The following is a 24,557-nucleotide window of genomic DNA, read 5'->3' on the forward strand; positions in this document are numbered from 1 at the left end:
AATATGTGCCACATTTTCTTAATCCAGTCTGTCACAGATGGACATTTGGGTTGATTCCAAGTCTTTGCTATTGTGAATAGTGCCGCAATAAACATACGTGTACATGTGTCTTTGTAGTAGAATAATTTATAATCCTTTGGGTATATACCCAGTAGTGGGATGGCTGGGTCATATGGTACATCTAGTTCTAGATCCTTTGTCTTTTTCAATACAAATCTGTCTCGTCCTAACATTGCCCATTTGTCACGAGAATGCTGGTGTATGAGATCAAAACAGCTAGATTTATCTTTTAAAAAAATTGTGGTAAAAAACACGTAACATGAGATCTACACTCTTAATGACTTTTTTAGGTGTGCAGCATAGTATTGTGAACTACAGGTACAATGCTGTACTTTATAGTCATTGAATAGCAACTCCTCATTTTTTCCTCCTTCCAGTTTCTGGTTACTACTATTTTATTTTCTGCTTTGATTAGTTTGACTATTTTAGATACTCATATATGTAGAATCATGCAATATTTGCCTTTCTGTGACTGGCTTATTTCATTTAGCATAATGTCCTCAAGATTCATCCATGCTAAAGCATATGTTAGAATTTCCTTTTTTTTTTTTCTCACTCTGTTGCCCAGGCTAGGGTACAGTAGCACGATCTCCACTCACTGCGACCTTGACCTCCCAGGCTCAGGTTCAAGCAATCCTCCCACCTCTGCCTCCCCGGGAGCTGAGACTACAGGTACATTCTACCATGCCCAGCAAACTTTTGTATTTTTTGTAGAGATGGGGTTTTGCCATGTTGCCCAGGTTTGTTTTGAACTCGTAGCCTCAGGCAATCCACCTGCCTCAGCCTCCCAAAGTGCTGGGATTATAGGCGTGGGTCACTACACCTGGCTTTTTTGTTTTTTTATTTTTATTTATTCATTTTTTTTTTTTTTTTTGAGACAGGATCTCACTCTGTCCCCCAGGCTGGAGTACAGTGGTGTAATCACAGCTCACTGTGGCCTTGAACTCCTGGCCCAAGCAATCCTTCCACCTCAGCCTCCTGAGTAGTTGGGACTACAGGCATGCATTGCCATGCCTGGCTAATTATTAATTTTTTTTTTTGTAGAGATGGGGTTTTGCTGTGTTGGCCAGAATGATCTCGAACTCCCGGCTCAAGCAATCTTCCCGTCTTGGCCTCCCAAAGTGCTGGAATTACAGGCTTGAGCCACTGTGCCTGGCTGGATTTCCTTCTTTATTAGGGCTGGATAATATTCCATTGTACATATATACCACACTTATCTGTTGATGAACATTCAGGTTCCTCTCACCTCTTGGCTATTGTGGATAATGCTGCTATGAACATGGCAGTGTAAAATATCTCTTCAAGATCCCGGTTTCAATTCTTTTGCATAAATAGCCAGAAGTGGAATTGCTGCATCATACGTAAATTCTATTTAATTTTTTGAGGAACCTCTATACTGTTTTCCAAGTGGCTATACATTTTGCATTTCCATCAATAATGCACAAGAGTTACAATCCTTGTCGACACTTATTTTCCAGGTATGAGGTAATCTTATTATGATTTTGATTTGCGTCTCTTCCTTGATTATTGTGATTCTGAGTTTTTCATAAACGTTTTGGACATTTGTATGTCTTCTTTGAAGAAATGTCCACTCAAGTCCTTTGACCATTTTTGAATTGGGTTGTCTGTTTGTTGCTATTCAGTTATAGGAGTTCTCTAAATATTTCAGATGTTAATCCCTTATCAAATATATGACTTACAGATTTGCAAGTACTTTCTCCCAGTCTGCAGGCCACCTTAATTACTTCCTTTATGATGCAGAAGCTTTTATTTTTTAATAGTCCTACTTGTTTACTTTTGCTTTTGTTACCTGTGCTTTTCATGTCATATCCAAGATCAATGTCATACAGCTTTTCTCTTACGTTTTCTTCTGGGAGTTTTAAACAGTTTCAGGTCTTATGGTTAAGTCTTTAATCCATTTTGAGTTTATTTTTGTATATGGTGTAAGATAAGGATCCAATTTCATTGTTTTTTTTTTTTTTTTTTTTTTTTTGCCAGTGGATATCCAGTTTTCCCAACCCCATTTGTTGAAAAGACTATCGTTTCCTCATTGTGTATTCTTGGCACCTTTGTCAAAAATCAGTTGACCATATAGTTGTGCATTTATTTCTGGGCTGTGTATTCTTTTCTATTGGTCTATATGTATGTCTTTATCCTAGTATTATACTGTTTTGATTACTGTAACTTTGTAATATGTTTCAAAATCAGGACATGTGAAGACTCCAGCTTTGTTCTTCTTTCTCATGATTGTATTGGCTATTTTAGGTCCTTTGTGATTCCATATGAATTTTAGATTTTTCTATTTCTGTAAAAAATACCACTGGGATTCCCACAGGGATTGCATTGAATGTGTAGATTGTTTTGGGTACTATGAACATTTTAACAATATTAAGTCTTCCAATCTGTGAACACAGTACTTCTTTCCATTTATTAATGTCTGCTCTAATTTCTTGTAGAAGTGTTTATAGTTTTCAGTGTACAAGTCTTTTGCCTTCTTGGTTTTTTCCTAAGTATTTTATTCATGTTTATGCCTTGGAAATGAAATTGTTTTCTTAATTTTCCTTTTGACTGTTTAGTGCTAGTGTACAGAAATGCAACTAAGTTTTCCATGTTGTCTTTTCAATCCAGCAACTTTGCTGAATTCATTTATTAGTTCTAACGGTTTTTTTAAATGGAATCTTTAGGGTTTTCTACATATAAGATGTCAACTTAAACAGAGAGCATTTTGCTTCTTCCTTTCTGATATGGATGCCTTTAATTTCTTTCTATTGCCTAGTTGTTCTGGCTAGGGCTTCCGGTACTACATTCAAAAGAAATGGCAAGAATGGGCATCCTTGCCTTGTTCCTGATCTTAGAGGAAAAGCTTTCAGTTTTTCACCATATAGTATGTTAGCTGTGGGCTTTTCATATATGGTCTTTATTATGTTGCTATAATTTCTTTTCATTCCAAGGTTCTGTTTTTATCATGAAAGTGTGCTGACTTTTGTCAAATACTTTTTTGGGGGGCATATATTAAGATGATCATTCTTCAATCTGTTAATGTGATGTATCAAATTGAAAAATGTTCTTATGTTGAGCAATCCTTGCATCCCAGGGATAAATTCCATTTGGTCATGATGTATGATTCTTTTATTGTGTTGTTGAATTTGACTTGCTAGATTTTTTGTTGAAGATTTTTGCATCTATCTTCATCAGAGATAGTGGCCTATAGTTTTACTTTCTTTGGTGTTTTTAATCTGGCTTTGCTATCAGAGTAATGCTGGCCTCATAAAATGAATTCAGATGTGTTTCCCCCTCTTCAAATTTTTGCAAGAGTTTGAGAAGAATTGACATTAATTCTTTTTTAAATGTTTGGTAGAATTCACCAGTGAAGCCATCAGGCCCTGAGATTTATTTTGTTGGAAGGTTTTTAATTACTGCTTCAATATCCTTATTAATTATATTTCTGTTTAGGTTTTAAAATTCTTCATTATTTATCATTCATAATCTTGGTAGGCTATATACTTCTAGGAATTTACCCATTGTTTTCTACATCATCCAATTTGTTGACTTATAATTGTTCACAGTAGTCTCTTAATCCTTTTTACTTCTGTAGAGTCAGTTGTAATGTCTCCTCTTTCATTTCATTTCTTTTTTTTTTGTTTTTTCTTTTTTTGAGATGGAGTCTCACTCTGTTGCCCAGGCAGGAGGGCAGTGGTGTGATCTTGGCTCACTGGAACCTCCGCCTCCCAGGTTTCAGTGATTCTCCCGCCTCAGCCTCCCAAGTGGCTGGGATTACAGGTGTATGCCACCATTCCTGGCTAGTTTTTTGTATTTTTAGTAGAGATGGGGTTTCAGCATGTTGGCCAGGCTGGTCTTAAACTCCTGACCTCGAGTGATCCACCTGCCTCAGCCTCCCAAAGTGCTGGGATTACAGGCATGAGCCACTGTGCCCATTTTAATCTTCGTAAATTTGTTAAGACTTACTTTGTGACCTAACTTGTGATTTATTCTGAAGAATGTCCTATGTGTGCATGAGAAGAATGTATATTCTGCAGCCGTTGGATACGGTGTTTTGTATGTCTGTTAGATGCATTTGGTCTGTAGTGTTGTTCAAGTCCTCTGTCTCCTTACCAAGCTTCTGTCTGTTCTATCATTTAAAGTGGGGTATGAAATCTCCTACTATTACTGTCTTGCTGCATATTTCTCCCTTCAGTTCTGTCACTGTTTGCTTCATCTGTTTTTGGGTGCTCTGATGTTGGGTACATTTATATAACAATTTACAATTATTATATCTTCCTGGTGAATTATCCCTCTTATCATTACATAATGCCTTCTTTGTCTCTTGTGTCAGTTTTTGACAAAAAGTATATTTTGTCTGATGTAAGTATGACTACTCCTACTCTATTTTGGTTTCCATTTGCATGAAATATCTTTTTCCATCCCTCTTCTTTCAGCTTATCTAAGTGATAAGCTTTCACTTAAATCTAAGTGAATCTCTTGTGGACAGCATATAGTTGGACCTTATTTTTAAAACTCATTCAGCTGCTCTGTGTCTTTTGTGTAGGCAGTTTAATCTATTTACATTTAAAGTAATTTTGAATAGGGAGGAAGTTACTATTGCCATTTTGCTGTTTGCTGCCTTACCCTCTCTTGCAGTTTTCCTTTGTGTTTTGTTTCATTTCCTTTTTTTTTTTGGGGGGGACATGCTTTGATTCATCATTTTCTTTTGTATCTTCTAAAGGTATTTTCTTTGTGGTTACCATGGGGCTAACACAAAACATTTTACAGTTATAAGAATATATTTTAAGCTGATAACTTCAAGTGCATACAAAACCTATGCTATTACTTCCCCCACCCACTTTATATTATTTATGTCACAAAGTAGATCTTGTTATATTGTGTATCCATATTTTTATAGTTACAGATACTATACTTTTATCATTTAAATTCTATAGAATTAAAAGTGATTTATATACTACTATTACAGTGTTACGGTCTTCTGTATTTGTCTATATATTTACCTTTATCAACAAGCTTTATACTTTCCTGTACTTCTGTGTTACTGTTTAGTGTCTTTTCATTTCAACTTGAAGTACTCCCTTTAGCCTTTCTTGGATGCCAGGTCTAGTGGTGATGAACTCCCACAGCTTTTGAATAACTGGGAGAGTCTTTATTGCTCCATTTTTGAAGAATAGTTTTGCCAGAGATACTATTCTTTGTTGGCATTTTTTTTTTTATTCAGCACTTTGAATATATTATCTCATTCTCATATTGCCTCCAAAGTTTCTGCTATGAAATTCACTGATAGTCTCATGGAGTTTCCCTTGTTTGTGATGATTCACTTTTGTTTTGTTGTTTCAGAATTTTGACTTTTATTTCTGACAGTTTGATTAAATGTGTCTTAGTGTTGGCTTCTTTGGATTCATCTTACTTGGGATCCACTGGGCTTCTTGAATTTGGATATCCATTTTTAGCCCCAGATTTGGGGAGTTGTTTCCATTATTTCTTTAAATAAGCTTTCTGCCTCCTTTTCTCTCTCTTCTTCACAGGACCCCCCCCCCGCCCCCACCACACACACACACACAAAACACAACCTGCTTAATGGTGTCCCATAAGTCCCCTAGGTTTTCTGTATTCTTTCTTTTTGCTCTCTGACTGGATAATTTCAAATGATCTGTCTTCAAGTTTGTTGATTCTTTCTTCAGCTTGATCAAGTCTGTTGTTGAACCCTCTAAAGAATTTTTAAAAGTTTAGTTATTGCACTCTTCAGTTCCAAAATGTTTGGTTCTTTTATATTTTCTATTTCTTTGTTGAAATACTCATTTTGTTCACACATAGTTTCTCTGAGTTTGATTAACATATTTATGATGGTTACCTTGAATTCTTTGTCAAGTAATTCACATACCTGTTTTTTAAGGTTTGTTTCTGGAAATTTATTTTGCTCCTTTGATTGGGCTATTTCCCCGTTTCTTCATGTTTCTTATAACTTTGTGTCAGTATCCATATATTTGACAAAGTAACCATCTCTCTCAGTTTTTTCAGACTGGCTTTGTACAGAGGAAGACTTTCGCCAATCAGCCTGGTTAGAGGTTCTGGGAGTCTTTCAAGCTTTTTCTCTGGTTGTGTCATCTCTAAACTTGTGTGTTTAGATTTTTACTTAGATTTACTGGTTTCTTTTTTTTTTTCTTCCAGGGGCTTGTAATCTCTTGCTCCCTCTGATTCCTCTGATATACTGAAGGTCCTCTAAAGCAGCAGGACATCACTCAGCTCTTTTTCATTCTCAGTGACCCCCAGGAATCTAGAATATGCTGGGTCCTGTCAGTGTCCTGTGTCAGGCTAGAAGGAATTCAGTCCCTTGGGCAGCCCCCTAAAATGCTAGAATGTTGAACACATGCTCCATTCTTCTCTTTCCCCTTGAGGTAGAGCTAACCAACTTGTATTTTCCGGTGTCTGCTATACTGCAGTTTCTGGCAGTAGCACACTGCCAAGCTCCTGCTCTCAGAGCCCTCACACATCTAGAATATGCCAGGCCATGTCAGTGCTCTGAGAGAGACGACACAGAAGCCAGTCCCTTAGGCAGCTCCCCTCAGAAGTCAGAATGTTGGATGTTTATAGTCCAGTCTTCTCTGTCCATGGAGAAGCTTGGAGCTGAGAGTTTCCTTCTGCATGATGATATTCCCTCCAAAATTCATGTTAAAACGTAATCCCCAATACAACAATATTAAGAGGTGTGGCCTTTGGGAGGTGATTAAGTCATGAGGGCTTGCCTTTATGAATGGAACTTGAGGTTGAAGGGAGTGTGTTCTTGCTCTTCTGTTCCTTCCACCATGTGAGGACATTTAGACAGGCCTTCACCAGACACTGAACCTGTTGGTGCCTTGATCTTGGAATTCCCAGCCACCAGGATTGTGAGAGATAAATGTCTATTGTTTATAAATTACCTAGATCTGCGGCATTTTGTTATAGTAGCACAAATGGACTAAAACACCTCCTGATTGACTGGGAGTATGCAAGGACAATGGTGAGAGGGTGCAATGAGTTTTCCTGTTGGCTTACAGTGGCTAATTTTGCACTTGCTTGGGGTGCAGGAGTCTCTTAACTGGTTTCTGGATTTCTCACAAAGGGAACTGGTCCATGTTTTGTTGCTGAATTGGTTTTTCCAGAGAAGGAAAGAATGTCTGGGGATTCCTATTCTACAATCTTGCAGATGTCACTACTAGACTTTTCTTAAGTTGGCTTCCTTAATAACACAATCTCACTGATTAATAGCCATTAAACTATATAAAAAAGGATAAGTCTCAGCCAAACTAATAGTGCTGTAGTCAATGTGGCTGAATCATATGTAGTCAAGCTAGAAGAGAACAAGCATTTTTGGAAAAAGCTTTCATTCAAGCTGTGTCACACACTCATACTCATAACCAATTTTATAATTAATAAGCCAACTGGTTGTTTGATGAAAATGGCTGGGTGTATAAGGATGGCAATCCGTTTTTGGAGTATAGTAGTAAATGGGTTAATTCATTAAACAGCTGAAGCAGTTATGCATATAGAAAGACCTAAAGCTTTCCCACGAATACAGATTACCATGATAGCCAAACAAAACGGGGTTAGAAGTGTATAATAACAAAAATGTTTTTTTGAGATCTGAAGTCTAATTTCTAGTATGTCAGTATTGGTATCTATTATTATTTTTATTACACATTATGCCACTAGTGACATTTTATATTTAATTCCCATAATGATTATTTGCCTATTATTTCATTTTATTTTTGTATCATCCCCATGAGGTAGAGCCTGAGGAAATGGGCCCATATATATTTTTATTGCTAAGTTAGTACATAGATACTAATTGCGGAAACAATCTGTTCAGAGACCATAGAGCATTGGTACTGATAGTTATTATGGTTCAGTACAGCCATTATAACTTGCAGTAGACATCCTACCTCATAAAACATTTTGAAATATACTGCATGTATAACTTTCTTAGCCCTTATAAATGACCAAGTGCATTTTAAAATGAGCTGCAATTACAACACTCTGTTTTACTAGTTTAAAACATTTCTTTTGGATTTGATTTTTCTTTGAAGTTTGGAAGAGAATGAGAGCCAGGAATACCTTGACATTTTCTCCTCTAGCTAATAAGACTATTCTGTGCTTTAATATAAATGAATTTATTCTATATTTTCTTTCTATCTATTATGAAACAACTCAAATAGAAAGCTCAATATGCCTTCCTAAGATTCATGGTGTAATTTATCATGAGGTAAGGAGATCATACTGTACCCTTTCAACCTAACTTTAATTTTGGTTTCCAAACAATATATATCTCTTTCAAGGTTAAAAGCACTGAAAGTACACATGAACACTAAGGAAAATCTTAAAATTTCCTGAAATGCATTAGCCATCCTATTTATATAACAAATATCTTGTTTGTTTATGATGATCTACATCATTAATCCAGATAAATAAACGTTGAAGTGAAGGGAGCTGGGTTTGCTGTGTTGTTCATTGCCCAGCAACCAATGGTTATAATTGTTTTTCAGCAGAGCACTGCTGCAAAGACTTAGAGCTTTTGCAGCATATGCTACTTTGTATATATATACAGATCCAGGCAGGAAAGCCTAAGAACTCACACTTACTATTGGTTAGCTGGACAAGTTTGGGGTATTTACTTTTTAAAAATTGTACTCTCCTAAAACATTAATGTTTGTCACAATTAGGGCACTAGGTACACAGCAGCTTTCTAATAGTATCTATATACTTGAAATACTTAATTTTTTGACAAAAGCATAAATGTCTACCAAGTTAATTCTATGCTTTTATTCTTTAAATGACATTTTTATGAACTTTGAAAAAATTATAACAGTAATATATGCTTATAATAGATCAATATAATGTAAAATAATATATGTATAAAAGAAAACTAAAATGCCGTTCCTATTTTAATTCCCTAGTTCCATCCTCTGAGGTAACAACTCTTCAACAGACTATGTATTCTTCTTCAACCTAGCATATCCTTATTAATGATATAAAGCAAATAGCTTTTGAAACCTATAATCATCTTTATTCTATGCTGGAGGTTATTTCTAAGTTTTGTTTATATGCTTTTTTGGGAAATAATATAATGGCAATATTTCATGCTTGATGTAAAGTAACAGGCACTTTATTTCTGAGATAGATGAGCCTCTTTAAATTGAAAAACATACTTGTAGATCTATGCATAGGACACTGCTTAGCGTCTCTGCCAACAAATCTGCTATTCAACAGATGTGTACTTAGAGTACCTATTCTGAATGCTTGATGCTATGCAGTGTTTGTGCTACAAAGAAGCTAAAGATACATGCTCTTTCTATAATCAACCTCTCCTATGACTGTGTTAAGTTACTACCTTTCTGAGTCTCAGTTTCTTCATTATTCAATAATTCTTCATTATTCAAGCAGTTATGTGAAACAATACTAATAGATAATGGGCATATTTCCTGCCTTCACCATCAGAGCTTACTAGTCTTTGATATTCTTTAGTGGATACAGTGAAAAGTACAATGACAAGATAGATACATTTACTATGTTCACTGACATTAATAAATGAGCAGAAGGGAGGGAGTCATGTCCAAGAGTAAGTGAACACAGTAGCTTCTGTGGCTAGGCCTCTTAACAGTTTGGAATAATTTACCAACAAAGGAAATGTCCTTTTGACATTCAATAGAAATGGTAACCTTATCTTCTATTCTTTAAGGAGAAGTGCTATATTAGAAAGAACATGAGACCTGATTCTCCCAAGTCCTCCTTCGCCAATAAACTAACTGGTCTGAGCCAATAAATCAAGATCTCAAATTTTTTATGTATAAAAAATAATTAATATCTACTTTCTTTTCATAATCAAACACATTTTTAGTTAGCAGTTATCATGTGAAACAGTACAACAAATGAGACACAGCTTTCCTCGTTAGTCTCTCAAACAAAAACTCTACATATGTTCACTTTAAAGTTAAAAAAAAAAACTGTAAAATAAAGTTCTTTTCTTTTGAGCCCAAACCTGAGGACACTGATACTGTCCATAGATAGTGACGTTTCTTAAGGCCACATTACCAGAGATTACTATAAAATTATGAAATTTGAGCCACTTATTCTTGGCCTTTTATTATAAAAATATATTTCATTTTGAAAATGAGACAAGGCCAAGTGTTAAAAGATATAGCTCAAGCTTAGGCAGTTTAAGAACTGTTTCCTACTCAGAAACAGAGTTCATTATAAATTATGTTTCTGTTTATTGTTTATTAAAGAAAAACATAATATTAACATGCAAACCGACACATCAATCAATTCACTTTGGTTCCCAAAAATCAATTCACTTTGGTTCCCAAAGTGTATTTTTTGGAACACTGGTTCTGTATGATAGGATTTATATAAAAGAAGGTTCTATAATCAAATAATTGTTAAAAATGCTGGGCTAAACAAGGTAATGTGGTATTTTTTTTTTCCATTAGGATTCCTTTTTTTTTTTTTGGCCACCTGCCCCTTCATTAGGATTTCTATGTTACTTTACAAATTTCAAGTAGAGACCACATTATGCTGAGTTTCCTCAGCATATTTGACCAGATAATTTTTTTGTTGATTTGTAGCATCTGATAGAATTAGTGTTACACAGCATGCATTTGGAACATGCTGGCATATTCTCCCCTGTAAGATTAGTTACCAAAAATCACAAATGATCCCAATATTGCTTACAGTCTCCCTTTTCATGTGTTCCCCTGTATCCTGCCCCTTTATTTCTTCCTTTTAAATTACTATAATACCAGTTCCCTGGTCTCCTTTCCTCCACCCTCTTCTGTACTTTGTCTAACAGTGAACTTCCCCAAATTTCCATTTCCCATAGGTCACTCTGCTGAAAAGCCTTTCTACTGTACTCATGTTTATAGCCTTCAATTCTGTCCTTGATAACCCCTTGATCTGATGTTCCCAGCCTGCTTTTCTGATCTTATATCCTGTATTTCCATGAGAAGAAAGCTTACTCACTTTCCCCAAATCTGTTCCTCAATTTTCCAGATCTCAATCTCTGTTTACATTCTCCTCTAACTGAGATCTTCCCTCAATCCTATTGATTTTGCCAAAGTCTCTCTGATATACCACCCTCCTTTGTTAAGCATTCTTAGAATCTTAGCCTTTTCTGAAAAGGTAAGGAAACTGACATTTAAAAATTTTTTTTTACTGTGTGTCAAGAATTTCTTAAGAACTTGACTCTGCATCAAAAATTACTCCTTCTATCAGCATATAACAGCATGGGGAGTAGTTGCTTACAGGATGGACCCATCCCTGGCAACAATAGGGACTAAGTAATGCCCAAAGTGAGGCTTCAGCAATTGGACCCAGATACCCCCTAAGGGTGGAAGAGGTATACCCTCTACCACAGCCCAGGCTCCAACTTAATAAGTTTCGGGAAGGAACGGCATGAGTTATGAGGTAACTTGTCTTTGTGGGAAATACAGTGCTTATGGTGAAAAGATTCTATTCTGTGAAGCTGGTTTCAAAAGTGATGGGTGGAGCTCCAAGAGACAAACTCAAAGATTGGCCATGCCTGCAAGATGAAAAGACTGGCACTCCATCCCCCAGTGAACATCAGTCTAGGCAGAGAATGTGCTTATCTGTCCCTGTTCCTGTGAAGCAAGGCAGGGAGAACCAGAGAGAAATGGCAGGGCAGAGAGAAGGGGTGGTGGTGGAGCAGCCTGCATGACCATGGTCTGCCCTGGCAAGGATGTAGGAAATTCCTGTGGGACAAGCAGGGTGAGCTGCACTTGAGTCAGCTTGCTGGTGTTCTACCCAAGATGATGACCTGCCTGGCAAGGGGAATCCATCAGCAAGAGGCTGGAGAGGCATACCACTGTGAGCAGGAGAGGAGATGGAATAACTGCTGTACCCTGACTTCAGAAAGTATGATGTGGATGCCTCACAGGGCCTCTGAAAAGCTCAAACATCTAGCCCGTGAAAAGGCCAGCATTTGGATTCCTGCCTCAGAGGTAGTCAGAGAAGCAGTCATAATGAACAGAAGACTCTTGAAAGGCCAGCTGTGTAAAGAAACATATGCCTTTTCCCACTCTTTCTTCCCTGGCCCAACAAATTGGAGGAACCAGGTCTTGCAAAGAGGAGGGAGAACCATAATCTTTGAACCAGATTCTGCTAATTCCTTCAATATCTCAAATAGTGAGGATCCTCACTGAAGTCTGCATTGGGAAAAAAGGAGAGGAGATTTTAATATTTGAGGTTAAAAATTTAAAGGTGCAACACTGAATTTTAATAAACAAGTGACCCTAAAGCTGCAGAATAACACAAAGATATATGTAAGGGACAGGAAAAGATTTTACAAAGCACACTTGAAAGCCACAATAACAACAAATCAAATTGTTTAATGAGTATGCTTCCTGAGTTGAGATGCCTCGATAAACTGGTAAAAGATGTTGGCCATGGCTCTTATTTCATGCTTTTGTATGGTGGCATCCTATACTCTGGAGTGAAAGAAAGACTGTGGAAGAAGTAAGTCATGGCCTCTGGCCTGGTCACTTGCAAAATCCACAAATAAAGTTAATGAGAGTTATTAGGATCTGTCATGTTGGTGATTTGAAGGCACTGGTATCAAGGAATTACACTGCCTATTATCTTCAAATTCTTCTATTTTGGAGACATAGCTTTAGACAAGTTGGTCCAGCAATGCCTCCATTATAAATAGTCAATATTTCATAACAGCAGTTTCAATTAAAACAGTGATTTTATAATTACAACCATGATTAAAATGAAAAGGTTGCAGTCAATGTTAGTTTTTATATAAAGAAACATGAAATCACCTTTGATCAGGGAGACAAGAAGAAAATAAAGCCAGCAGTAAGATGTTGGTTGACACTCCCTTTCTTCCCACATCCTTTCTCTTCCCAGTCCAGTCTTCTCGAGGGGCCTAAGCATGCACTAACAATATAAGAGGGGCCTGGTAACTTCCTTTCCACTTCCTTAACCAGGACAAACTGATGTGAAGTCCAGTTCTGTCATTAATTAGCTATATAACCTTGGGCTGGGCAATGTGCGGGTAGAGGTGAGGGTTAGCATAGCCATCTCTAGAAAGTTTTAAAATGTCGCAATTCTTGGATTATCCACAAATCCCCTTTGCTTTATATTTAATATCTCCAGGCCTTTGACATAGACAACCCTATTTATTTTATACTTGCATTTGGTGTTCTAACTAGATGAAGGAAACAGCCTATTCACTCAAGGTATCTGCAACCAATTAGGATTTTATCTTCTAGAAATTTGCTTTAAGACAAAGCCTCAAACACTGCACAGTGTTTATAAATGTGATCTGCTTTTTCAGTGCATAAATAAGTAATTTGCTCCTTTTTCAGATCTCCTGTAAGAATCTTTTGGAGGCAGATTGTCAGGGTTTGAATCCTCCATGTGCCCTTTACCACAGAGTGATCTTGGGTATCAGTTACTTCAGCTGTAAAATGGGGATAATGATAGCATATCCATTAAAGTCTTTGAGGATTAATGACTTAATACATGTAAAGTGCTTAGAACAATGTCTGGCATAATACATGTTAGCCATTATTTTATTGTAGGTAGATTGGGTCTATCCAGCAGGTGGGCCCTGCTTCTTTGGCATCACACAGAAAATCCTGTGCTTTGAAGGGTCCTGTGTTTGGGGTTTAATGTTCTGTGCTTGCTGTCGTGAAATTTCTAATGATTTCATTATTGAATTTATGTTTTGTAAGTGAAGTTTGTGGGGACAATGAAGTACGTGTGGACCCGGGGGAGTGGGTGTTGGGGGGTGTTGGCTACTATGCAGTCCCTGTCCCCTGGCCTCTAGGATGGATAGTCCACACCCACTCTGCCATACCCTGGGACTTCAGCCCTCACAGGACTCCCAGTCTCCTTTCTCCTTCCTTAGTGACTAGTGACTGCTATCGCTTTCTGCCTTGTTCAGGGCCCGGATGAGGGTGTAAAAAGGGTTAGGGTTGACCCATGGCATCTTGAGACGGGACATGGAGGCAGTTGTCCTGCCTTAAACTGGCAGTGCCTCAGGACGTTTGGTGGGTGACTGGGCAAGAGGTAAGCTTCTTGCCGCCTCCCATCCAGGTACCTACTATGTTACAGCATGGAGGCTGCAAAAGCCATCCAGAGAGGGCTGGGGCAGTGGGCCTGTGGGAGGGTGATGCCTGGCTCGACTTCCCCACTTCTGGTGATCACAGCCCATCAGCTCAGTGGCTGGCAAGAGCAAAAACCTGACACCTAATGGACGGCTTGTGTCCCAAGTTGTGGGGTGAGACCCACAGGGTCCTGTGAAGTCTGTGCTGAGTATCCCTGTGTCTGAAGGAGCACGACCTTAATTAGCAAATACAGCAATACAGGTAGAGAGAGGGAGAGAGAGAAAGAGAGAGAGAGAGAGAGAAAGAGAGAGAGAGAGAGAGAGAGAGAGAGAGAAAGAGACACCTTGGGAGAAAGTGAAAAGGTTCATATTTTAGTATTTTTAATGGCAAGTTTTCTGGTTTTTGAACCATATGACCCACATTTTCATTTTCACTGGGCCCTGCAAATTATGTAGTCATTCTGTCTGCAAGGCTTACTTTCTTCCACAGAAGGGTTTTACAACTTTTACTAGGCATTTTCACTGAGAAATCACAGATGATTGATTATTAAACTATCTGAATATAGACAATGTCAATTGTAAACATCAAATATAAATTTTAAAATGTATAACCAATTTTAAAAACTCATACTAGCTCAATATTTCTAAGATTACCATTCTCTTTATTCCACATAGTGGAAATCAATACTGCCTCCTTCTTCCTGAATTCTCAAGTCTTAATCATTTGTGTTTTGGACAAAAGAATAAACATTGAAAACAGACGACAACAAAAATAATACATTAAGAGTTTTCTGTGGGAAGTTTTCTCTTACTTCCAAGGGCCAGATTGGATAGATGTGTTTTTATCTGAGGAACACTGCAATTATTTAATATTTGAAATATTATGTATGTTTAATATGATATAAATTACCATTAAGTTACAATTTTTCACTCAAAATATCAATATTTTCCACAACAAATATTGTGGAAGCTGCTGGCCACAGGGCTGTGTATTAGGTTGCTGTGGGTACACAATAAAAGTGAGGAAGGCAATGGAGAGGGTCACAGCATCAGTCAGAGAAGAAGTAGTAAAGGTGAACTCATTATCATTACAACAGGTTATAAGTTATTGCCAATTATTTAAATTATAAAGACGGTAAGATCAAGCCTGAAAAGCACATAGAAACAAAATAAACGTATTGTGCAACCTATGAATTGTACACAATTTTAGTTTGGTAACGTTTTGGTTTTTTCAGTTCAATATCATTTTTAATTGAACCATTTTATCTGAGAAATGATTTGCTCATTTATATTTTCCAATTGATTAATGCCCTCAGGGTCCTGCCAAATTTGAATCTGCTACCCCCCAAATTCCCCACAAGACCTGCCACTGCTTCATAAGTGTGCTGAATGAAAGAAGGCAAATCCAGATTCCAGCTGAGCAGTCAGGAAGCATCATCATGGGTTGAATGAAAAATCAGGAGTTGAATACACAGTTTTAGAAAACATATTAAAAAAAAGCCAAGACAGTTAAAAATTCTAACAAACCAAAATCAGGGTTGTGATACAGTACTAATGATATTTGTGGCTAGAACCTATGTTATAGTCCATGAGCTTATAATTTTCTGTTTCTTTTAATGGCAACAGGTTAATATCCACAAGGAAAATCATGCATACCAAAATCAAAAGGGACCTACTGGCATAGGGCATCTTGGCACCAGACTAGATTTACACACGCTGACATGTCAAAAGCCTTGAAACAGAAACTTCAGAACCTCCTCATGAATGCTGAAGGCAGCTCATTGACTTCATACTAGCTCAAAAGTAATCTTTCCAGGGATGGCATTCAACCACACAATCAACAAAACTGGCAAATAAAGCCTGAATATGTACTTGGCAGTGAAAGTCTTAAAGCAGAACAAAATATAAGACAGCTTCCAAAGCTGCCAAGTTTCAAATAAGAATCCAAGACTCTAAATACAAAATAGGGAGTAAGGCACATTTTGAATAGCAATTTTAACTGATAGGGTAGAGTGAGCAAATTGAGCAATAGCCTCCATTTCTGTACCATGATCACAAACTCCCCTGGCCTGTCTTCTTAGGCTGGGCAAGAGAGCAAAGGGAACATGATTTCATTCCATCTGGTACTTGGCATGTATCTTCTTTTCGCTTTATCTTGCAGCGTGAATCTGCTCGTGCCCTGGTGTCCTCTCCAACTTTTCTTCCTAGCTATGTTATTCATGTTTCTTAAGAGCAAGGATTTTGCACAGTATGTCACACTTAGTACCACTCACTGGTGGACATTTATGAAGGGTATTTTAAATGTTTGGTTGGAATAACCTCAATTGATTACTTAGTACTCCTCTCAGTTAAGGTGTAAGTTTCAGTGAGTTCAAATACTACCAGAAAACTTAAAAAGTTGTAAAATTTTACTATGCCTTACCAACTACTCCTTTGCTAAGCAAATGAAAGAGACTTTAATTCCTTTAATCTATTTTTTTTTTTTTGGCCTTACTATAGTACAAGGGTGCTGAAGTGCATGCCTGCATCAGCGGGTTACCACTTCAGTACAATTCAAGCAAAACAATTTGAAAAAGTGCCAAACTATCTTGGGATTGGGCAGACAATAGTGACCCTTCATGATTCCATGAATAATGTAAACAGGGAACATATTGCTGAGGTCAAAGGAAAGTAAAAAAAAGTAATTGCTTAGAAAGAAAAAAGAGGTGTAAGATTTTAGGAGAACAAACAGCATTTGAAATGGAGATCATATTGTTTACACATTAAGTTCTGAGTTTTCATTTTTCCAGTGCCAAGGCTGTGTTAATTACAATTATTTATCTTAAAGGTTTCTGCAGGCACAGAACTGTGGTGAGAATCTGTGCCTAACTCTTCCCTTATGCTTGAATAAAAATTGAAGATGCAGTAGTCAATATAACTTCACTTCATCAAAACTATGTCAGAACTTTTAATACAAAAAACACTTGAAAAAACAAAGCTTTTTTACAAAAGGCCACTCCAGTGATTATGTAGTGGTGTCTCATTATGATTGTTCCCAATATTTTATTGTGAGAAATTTCAGATATAAGAGAATATGCATTTACAGATCACTTACGTTGTACAAGGAACCGTTCTCTACACTTGCTTTTTCACCTCTCTAAAGATCTATCCACATTCACCAGTCTCTAATTTGTGATGAATTTCAAAGAAAGTTGCAGACATCAGTATACTTTACCCCTAACCACTTCAGCATGCATATCATTATCTAAAAGTCAGTATTTGTTCATGGTTCTTTTTAAAAAATAGGTTTAATGAGATATAATTCATATACCATACAATTCACCCTATATTTCTTTTTTACATAAAACTTTTAGTGAAGAAAACATAGAACATTTTTTTCTTCTGTCATTATTATATGTATCAGATAATACTTGTGGCTTTCAGATCTACTAATAAACACAAAGCTACAAGTTTTGGAAAACATCAAATCTTCAAGTTTGGAAAAGACCACAGACTCTTCCTCCAACCCTAATAAAATGAGAAATTTCCTTATTGGAATGATAAAAACATAATTATAAACCTCAACTTCAAATCTGAGCTATTAAGACAAACGATGTTTCATCTATAACTATTCCACAAAATGCCACTGTAGGCCATGGATCCAAATACTTTACCACAGTTTTAGGCCTATTTACAGGTACACATTGTATTTTCTTTCTTTTTTCTTTTCTTCCTCCTTTTTTTTTATTTTCTTTTCTTCTCCCCCTCCTCCTTCCCTCCCTCCTCCCATCCTTCCCTCCCTCCCTCCTCCTTCTCCCTTTCCATTCCCCTCCCCCTCCTCTTCCTTTCGTTTCTTTTCTTTTCTTTTCAGGTTCTTGCTCTGTCACCCAGGCTGGAGTGGTGCAGTGGTGCAATTATGCCTCACTGCAGTCTCAATCTCTTGGGCTCAGGAGATTCTCCCTTCAGCCTCTCAGAGTAGCTGGGACCAGAGGCACAAACCACCACACCTGGCTAATTTTTAAATTATGTGTAGAGATGAGGTCCCACTATGTTGCCCAGGCTGGTTTCAAACTCCTGGGCTCAAGTGATCCTCCCACCTTGCTCTCCCAAAGTACTAGGATTACAGGTGTGAGCCACTGTGCCCAGACTGTATTTTCCAAATATACTGTACAGCATCACCCATTCCATATGCTCTTGTACACTGTGACCTTGCTCCTCCACCATTAAGTGTCAGGGCTTAATTTTTCTCCCCTTGAATCTGCGTGAACTTGTTATTATTCTAATCCATAAAGTATAGCAGATGTGATAGCTTTGTCAGTTTTTTATTTTATTTTATTTTATTTTATTATTTTTTTTTTTGAGGCAGAGTCTCACTCTGTCGCCGGGGCTGGAGTGCAGTGGCCGGATCTCAGCTCACTGCAAGCTCCGCCTCCCGGGTTTACGCCATTCTCCTGCCTCAGCCTCCCAAGTAGCTGGGACTACAGGCGCCCGCCACCTTGCCCGGCTAGTTTTGTATTTTAGTAGAGACGGGGTTTCACCGTGTTAGCCAGGATGGTCTTGATCTCCTGACCTCTTGATCCGCCCGTCTCGGCCTCCCAAAGTGCTGGGATTACAGGCTTGAGCCACCGCGCCCGGCCAGCTTTGTCAGTTTTGAGATGAGTCATAAAAGGCAATGCATCTTGTTTACTATGACACTAGCTTTTGGAGCCTAAGCTGCCATCTGAGTAGTTTGACCATCATGTAAGAAGCGATCACCATGCTGTGAGGAAGTCCGGGCCACATGCAAAGGCTACACACAGGTGCTCCAGAAGACAGCTCCAGTTAAGGTCTTAGTGGGCAGTCAGCATCAACCATTACACAGGTCAGAGAAGACACTCCTAGTTGATTCCAAACTTTAGCCATCAAAATATTCTGACTGAGTACCTAGGTACTATGGAATAGTGCATCCAATGAGCACGCCTGCGGTTCCCTACACAAGTTCCTGACCCACAAAAGCCTTGAATGTAATGAGTGTTTTCCATAACTATGTTTTGGTGTGGTTTAACACACAGCAATAATCACCAGAATAGCCCTTTTCTACTCCTCATTATGCAAAGCAAACCAGAAAGCACCACTGTTTTAAAAAGAAATATAATTTTTCTTGGGCAGGTATATCTGCATATAGAAAATATCTGGCAAGATACCACCTCAGATGGTTAATATTCAGGTCTATATTTAGGTAGGTAGAAATTTTATAAAGTACTGCTCTAAGAATTTCATGATGTTTGTCAGTTCCAGCTACTAGCTTGATGGTAATGCTATTTGCCTATATTCAGAAATAAACATAGCCTAAAGTAGCACATATGAAAAGAGGGTTTTAGGGGCTGGGCTCAGTGGCTCATGCCTGTAATCCTAGCACTTTGGGAGGCTGTGGCAGATGGATCACTTGAGTCTAGGAGTTTGAGACCAGCCTGTGCAACACAGTGAGACCCTGGGTCCATTAAAGAAAGGGTGGGGTGTAGTTGATTGTAAACTCAATATGAGTCAACCATGGATGTGGTTATCAAAAAACTAATATATTCCTAGGTCCATAAATAGAAGCACTATGATGAGGTCATTTTTTCAGAATAATGATTTTAAATGTATAAAATACACTAAACTACAAAGGAAATAAACTTCACTGAAATGTTATCAAATAATAAATTCTTTTTTCTTTTTTCTTTTTTTGAGACAGAGCGCCACTCTGTCTCCCAGGCTGGAGTGCAGTGGCCCGACCTCAGCTCACTGCAACCTCTGCCTCCTGGGTTCAAGCGATTCTTCTGCCTCAGCCTCCCGAGTAGCTGGGACTACAGGCGTGCGCCACCACGTCCAGCTAATTTTTGTATTTTTAGTAGAGATGAGGTTTCACCATATTGGCCTGGCTGGTCCCAAACTCATGACTTCGTGATCTGCCCGCCTCAGCCTCCCAAAGTGCTGGGATTACAGGTGTGAGCCACCGTTCTCGGCCATAAATTCATTTTTTATATAACCATCTATCTGCACATTTTTATTAACAAGAATAGCAGCGGGACTAATACTAATATATTACAAAGGAGATAAGTAATACTTTGAGACTGCAATAAATACATGAAAAAGTCTGTGATTTCTGTTGACAACAGTCACAGTTACTGCTAATGCGACTGTGGTTTGTTGCCTAGATTTATAACTAAGAAAATGTTACGTTTCAGTGGGAGGTTAGTAAAAATAAACATGTACATTTCTCTTCAACCCAAGTTCCTGGAACTGCCAAATTCTATCCACAGACTCCTTGTTCTTAAATCCCTTCAATTCCTTCATTTATCTATGATTCCTCAGGCTTATGGCATTTGTGGCCTCCTCATTCATTTTTTTTTCCTGCTGCCAAATTAACAAGTTGGGGAGAAAGTTTAGAATAAAAGACACATAAGACCCCCGGTTTGAGCAATTTCTTATATTTAGAACTGTTCATTATCTTCTCACCAGTCAATAGAATCTCATCCATTATTCCAGGCCTAGTTCAAGTCCTACTTTTTCTAGTAATGCAATATGGTCCATAAAGATTTCTCTTTTCTCTGAATTCTTACTGCATTTGGCATCAATTTACTCTCATTTTAGAACTTAATTAGTCTCTATTTCATTCACTATCAGTTTTGTCTTCTCACCTAGACAGGGAGGTTTATAGAAATTGAGAATGTTTATTATGTTGTATTATCCAAAGCATACTGCTAGATACATTGCAGGTACTTGATATATCCCTGTATAATGCTTATCCTATTAGTGATGTTGTCCAGCTATGTAAATCACCTATATTGCAATGGGAAACTGAAACTACATGTATTATTTCTTACTATCACTGTCAACTACAATGGATCACTGATGGGCTACACATGGTATATCCTCGGTATTAATAATAACACTTATGTGACAATTATGTGCCAGATACACTTCTACGCACTTTGCATATTAATCTTACCAGCTCCATGATATAGAAACTGTATTTATCCCCATTTTACAAATGAGAAAACTGAGGCATAGACAAATTAGTAAAGAGAATGTAAAAGCAGATACTCTTTTCCAGAGCCAGTGCACTTAACTACTACACTGCACTGCTACTCAAGAACTTCATAAATAAAGAACTAGGCAGAGCACGGTGGCGCGTGCCCGCAATCCCAGCACTTTGGAGGCTGAGACAGGGGAATGGTTTGAGGTTAGGAGTTTGACACCATCCTCGGCAACATAGCAAAATCCTGTCTCTACCAAATAAACAAATTAGCTGGATGTGGTGGTGTGTGCCCAGAGTCCTAGCTACTCAGGAGGCTGAGGCAGGAGGATGGTTTACATCCCAGGAATTTGAGGCTGCAGTGAGCTATGATCATGCCACTGCACTCTAGCCTGGGGGACACAGCGAGGCCCTGTCTCAAAAACAAAAAACCTCCTTGTATTAATATATATCTCTAACTTTACATGAAATCACTGGTTTGACAATTAGCTTTTCTTCTGCTAAACTCCTATATCCCTTGACCATGTAATCATTAACTCAGCCTTGTACTGTTTGAATTTTATTATAGTAAAGCAGTTACCATCTACTGAGTGCTTGCTCTGTGTCAGATCCTAGGCTAACTGATTTAATGTATAGTTAATTGTTGTAACAACCCAATGAGGCAGGAAAGGAAACCTAGGCTCACATATAAGTAGCAAAAGATGAAGCAGTAAAAGAGCAAGGATTCTAACCTAAAACTGTCTGACACCAGAATTCATGCTTTAAAACACTTAAGCTATGTGTTTAGCCTTATTTCTACAACTAGATTACAAATTCCTTGAAGGCAGGGATTATGTCTCATATTTGCTTGTTGGTTCCACAATACTTTGAATGCCTGATCTTAATATTTAGAAATTGTTTCTTGATTGATACAACTGACATTTCACACAATTCAGCATGCTGTAATATGAACACATTGGAATCTCTCAGTAACTGTGTGCATGTCTTTTGGGAAGCTACCTACATTTTTCCATCTTCAGCTTCTTATCTTTAAAAGGAAAATACAGCTAATAATAGGAGTGTTTAAATATTAAAAAGGTAATATTATCTGTAATATATTTATTACAGTGTCCGCCACATAGAAAGTAATCAACTAATTCTGGTTTCCTATTCCCTTCTTTGAAATACCCTTTTTTGGGCCATGTACACAAAGACTGATTTTAGTAAGCATTTTTAATACAAATGATTACATTTGGTTGTACAATTTTAATTTGTAGCATTTAGTCTAATTTCTCTTTCTTCTTTTTCTCAAACGCAGCTAAAATGGGAAATATTAGCTTATTTTAAATATGAGAAAGAGTTGCCATCTGAGCCAATGAAGTGGTTCTTCTGTCTCTACGAACTATCATAGTGGTTACTGATGAGTAAAAATGAAAGAAATGTGTGGTAGGCAGAATAACAGTCCTCAAAAAATGTCCACACCATAGTCTTTGGAACCTGTAATATGTTACCTTAAATGGTGAAGAGGAATTAAGGTTAAAGATGGAATTAAGGTTGCCGATCGGTCGACCTTAAAATAGGGAGATCTTGGTTTATTTGAGTGGGTCCAATGTAATTACAAGGATCCTCAAAAGTGAAAGAGAGAGGCAGAAAAAACCCAGAGTTGGTAACATAAGAAGGACTCAAACCAATGTTGCTTGCTCTGAAAATGGAGGAAGAAGCCATGAGCCAAGGAATGCAGGCAACCTCTAGAAGCTGGAAAAGGCAAGGGAATAGCTTCTTCCTTGGACCATCCAGGAGGAACGTAGCTCTACTGACCCCTTTTTGGACCTCTGCCTGCCAGAACTGTAAGAAAAGACATTTGTATTGCTTGACTCACTAAAATTATAGCAATTTTTCATAGCATCAATGGAAAACTGGTACAGCATGTAAATTCCACAAATTTGGAATTGTGTAAAAACAAATATGGCTTTAAACAACTTTTAAGTAATAATATGAATAACAACAGTGATATTTCTCTTGATTGTACTGGAAGAAGTAAAATGAAATATAGTAAACATCATCACTGCAGAGTCATTACTAACATTTACTTTTAACTAGCTGGGTTAGAAATAAAAAATTTTTCTTTGCAATTTATCCTTTAGTCACTACAATGTCCTTCTGTTTGTGAACATGATAAAAAAATTCTAAGGAAATGATTTTAATTACAACAAGAGAGATGTTTGTTTTGTTTAAAACAAGAAGGTATTTTTCATTCTATCATTATCATGCCTAAAATATTACCTTGGCTAATTGTTACTAAAACGTATTGCCTGGCTCTCAAATCCTTACATCTTACCAGACTTAAGTAGTTTTACATCCAAAATGAAACTTACGATTATCATACAGTGCTGGTCTTTTCTATACTATCACAGACACTGGTCGCCCTAAATCTCTTATATATGTCTACTCTGCTTGACATGTTCCTTCTCTTCTCTGTCCATTCAGCACAAACTGTCCTTCTCTAAGTACTTATAGCATTCATATTCTCTAACTACATTTTAGCTTCTGTTGCACATTATTGTTTGTTATTTGCATTCCAATCATTATATTGCAGGTTTGTATGTTAATTTCCCTGTTACCTCCTTGAGGAGAGAAGATGGTCGATGGGTCCATAGGGGTTTATTATATTATTCTCTACTTTTGTGCATGTTTGAAATTTTCTGTAATAAAAAGTTAAAAATAAATAAAACAAAATTGGGTAGGTACTCTTCTACCTGTAAAGCTTTCTTTCAATGTCTAGGTTTCTCCTTGCCTAGCACTGTAAGGTTGGTGGAATTGAGTTTGCCTCTAAAGTTACACCTCTTTTGGTTGAGGAAACACGGCATAAATATATAATAATATGATGTTCAAAGGGTCATGGCCTTATCCGACATTAATAGTAGATTTCTATAAATTAGAGTATATTATGCAAGATAAAACTTTTACCATTGCTCAGTAAAGAGAAGCACAAATAATTTAACTCACTGGTCAATTGTTTGTATAATCATTATACTTTGAAATCTTTGCTTCAATGTTATTGATACAGAATTCCTTGTTAGCATATTTCTGGCAAGAAATGATTGAAGCAGAAGGTTTTCATCAACATTTGATAAAGAAAAAGTTAGAATCAACAGTAAAACTTACCATTGCTAGTTTATACCATAAAGTATTAACAACACAAAATGTTAATTAATTTCTAATTCTCTATTCTATTATTTAGATTTCATGAAGGTTGATTGGACTTGATCCATCATTTTACGGAAAATTAATTATTTCAAATACATGCACCACTTTATGCAACCTGCCTGATTTGCATTGAGGAAAATTCAGCAGAAGTAATTGAGGCACAAGCAAATACTGGCACTGACTGAACTCAATTTTCATTCCAAATTTCTGCAAAATCCCAAGGCA

General features: G+C 37.3%; 1 protein-coding gene across 2 annotated transcripts in view; it reads right to left on the minus strand.

Moving 5' to 3' along the window:
* ELP4 (elongator acetyltransferase complex subunit 4) overlaps nucleotides 1–24,557 on the minus strand; it is a 277,473-nt gene that overhangs the window by 40,660 nt on the left and 212,256 nt on the right. The window lies entirely within an intron of this gene.

This window comes from Rhinopithecus bieti, unplaced genomic scaffold, assembly GCF_001698545.2.
Source record: "Rhinopithecus bieti isolate Rb0 unplaced genomic scaffold, ASM169854v2 scaffold_13558, whole genome shotgun sequence".
NCBI classification, from domain to species: domain Eukaryota; kingdom Metazoa; phylum Chordata; class Mammalia; order Primates; family Cercopithecidae; genus Rhinopithecus; species Rhinopithecus bieti.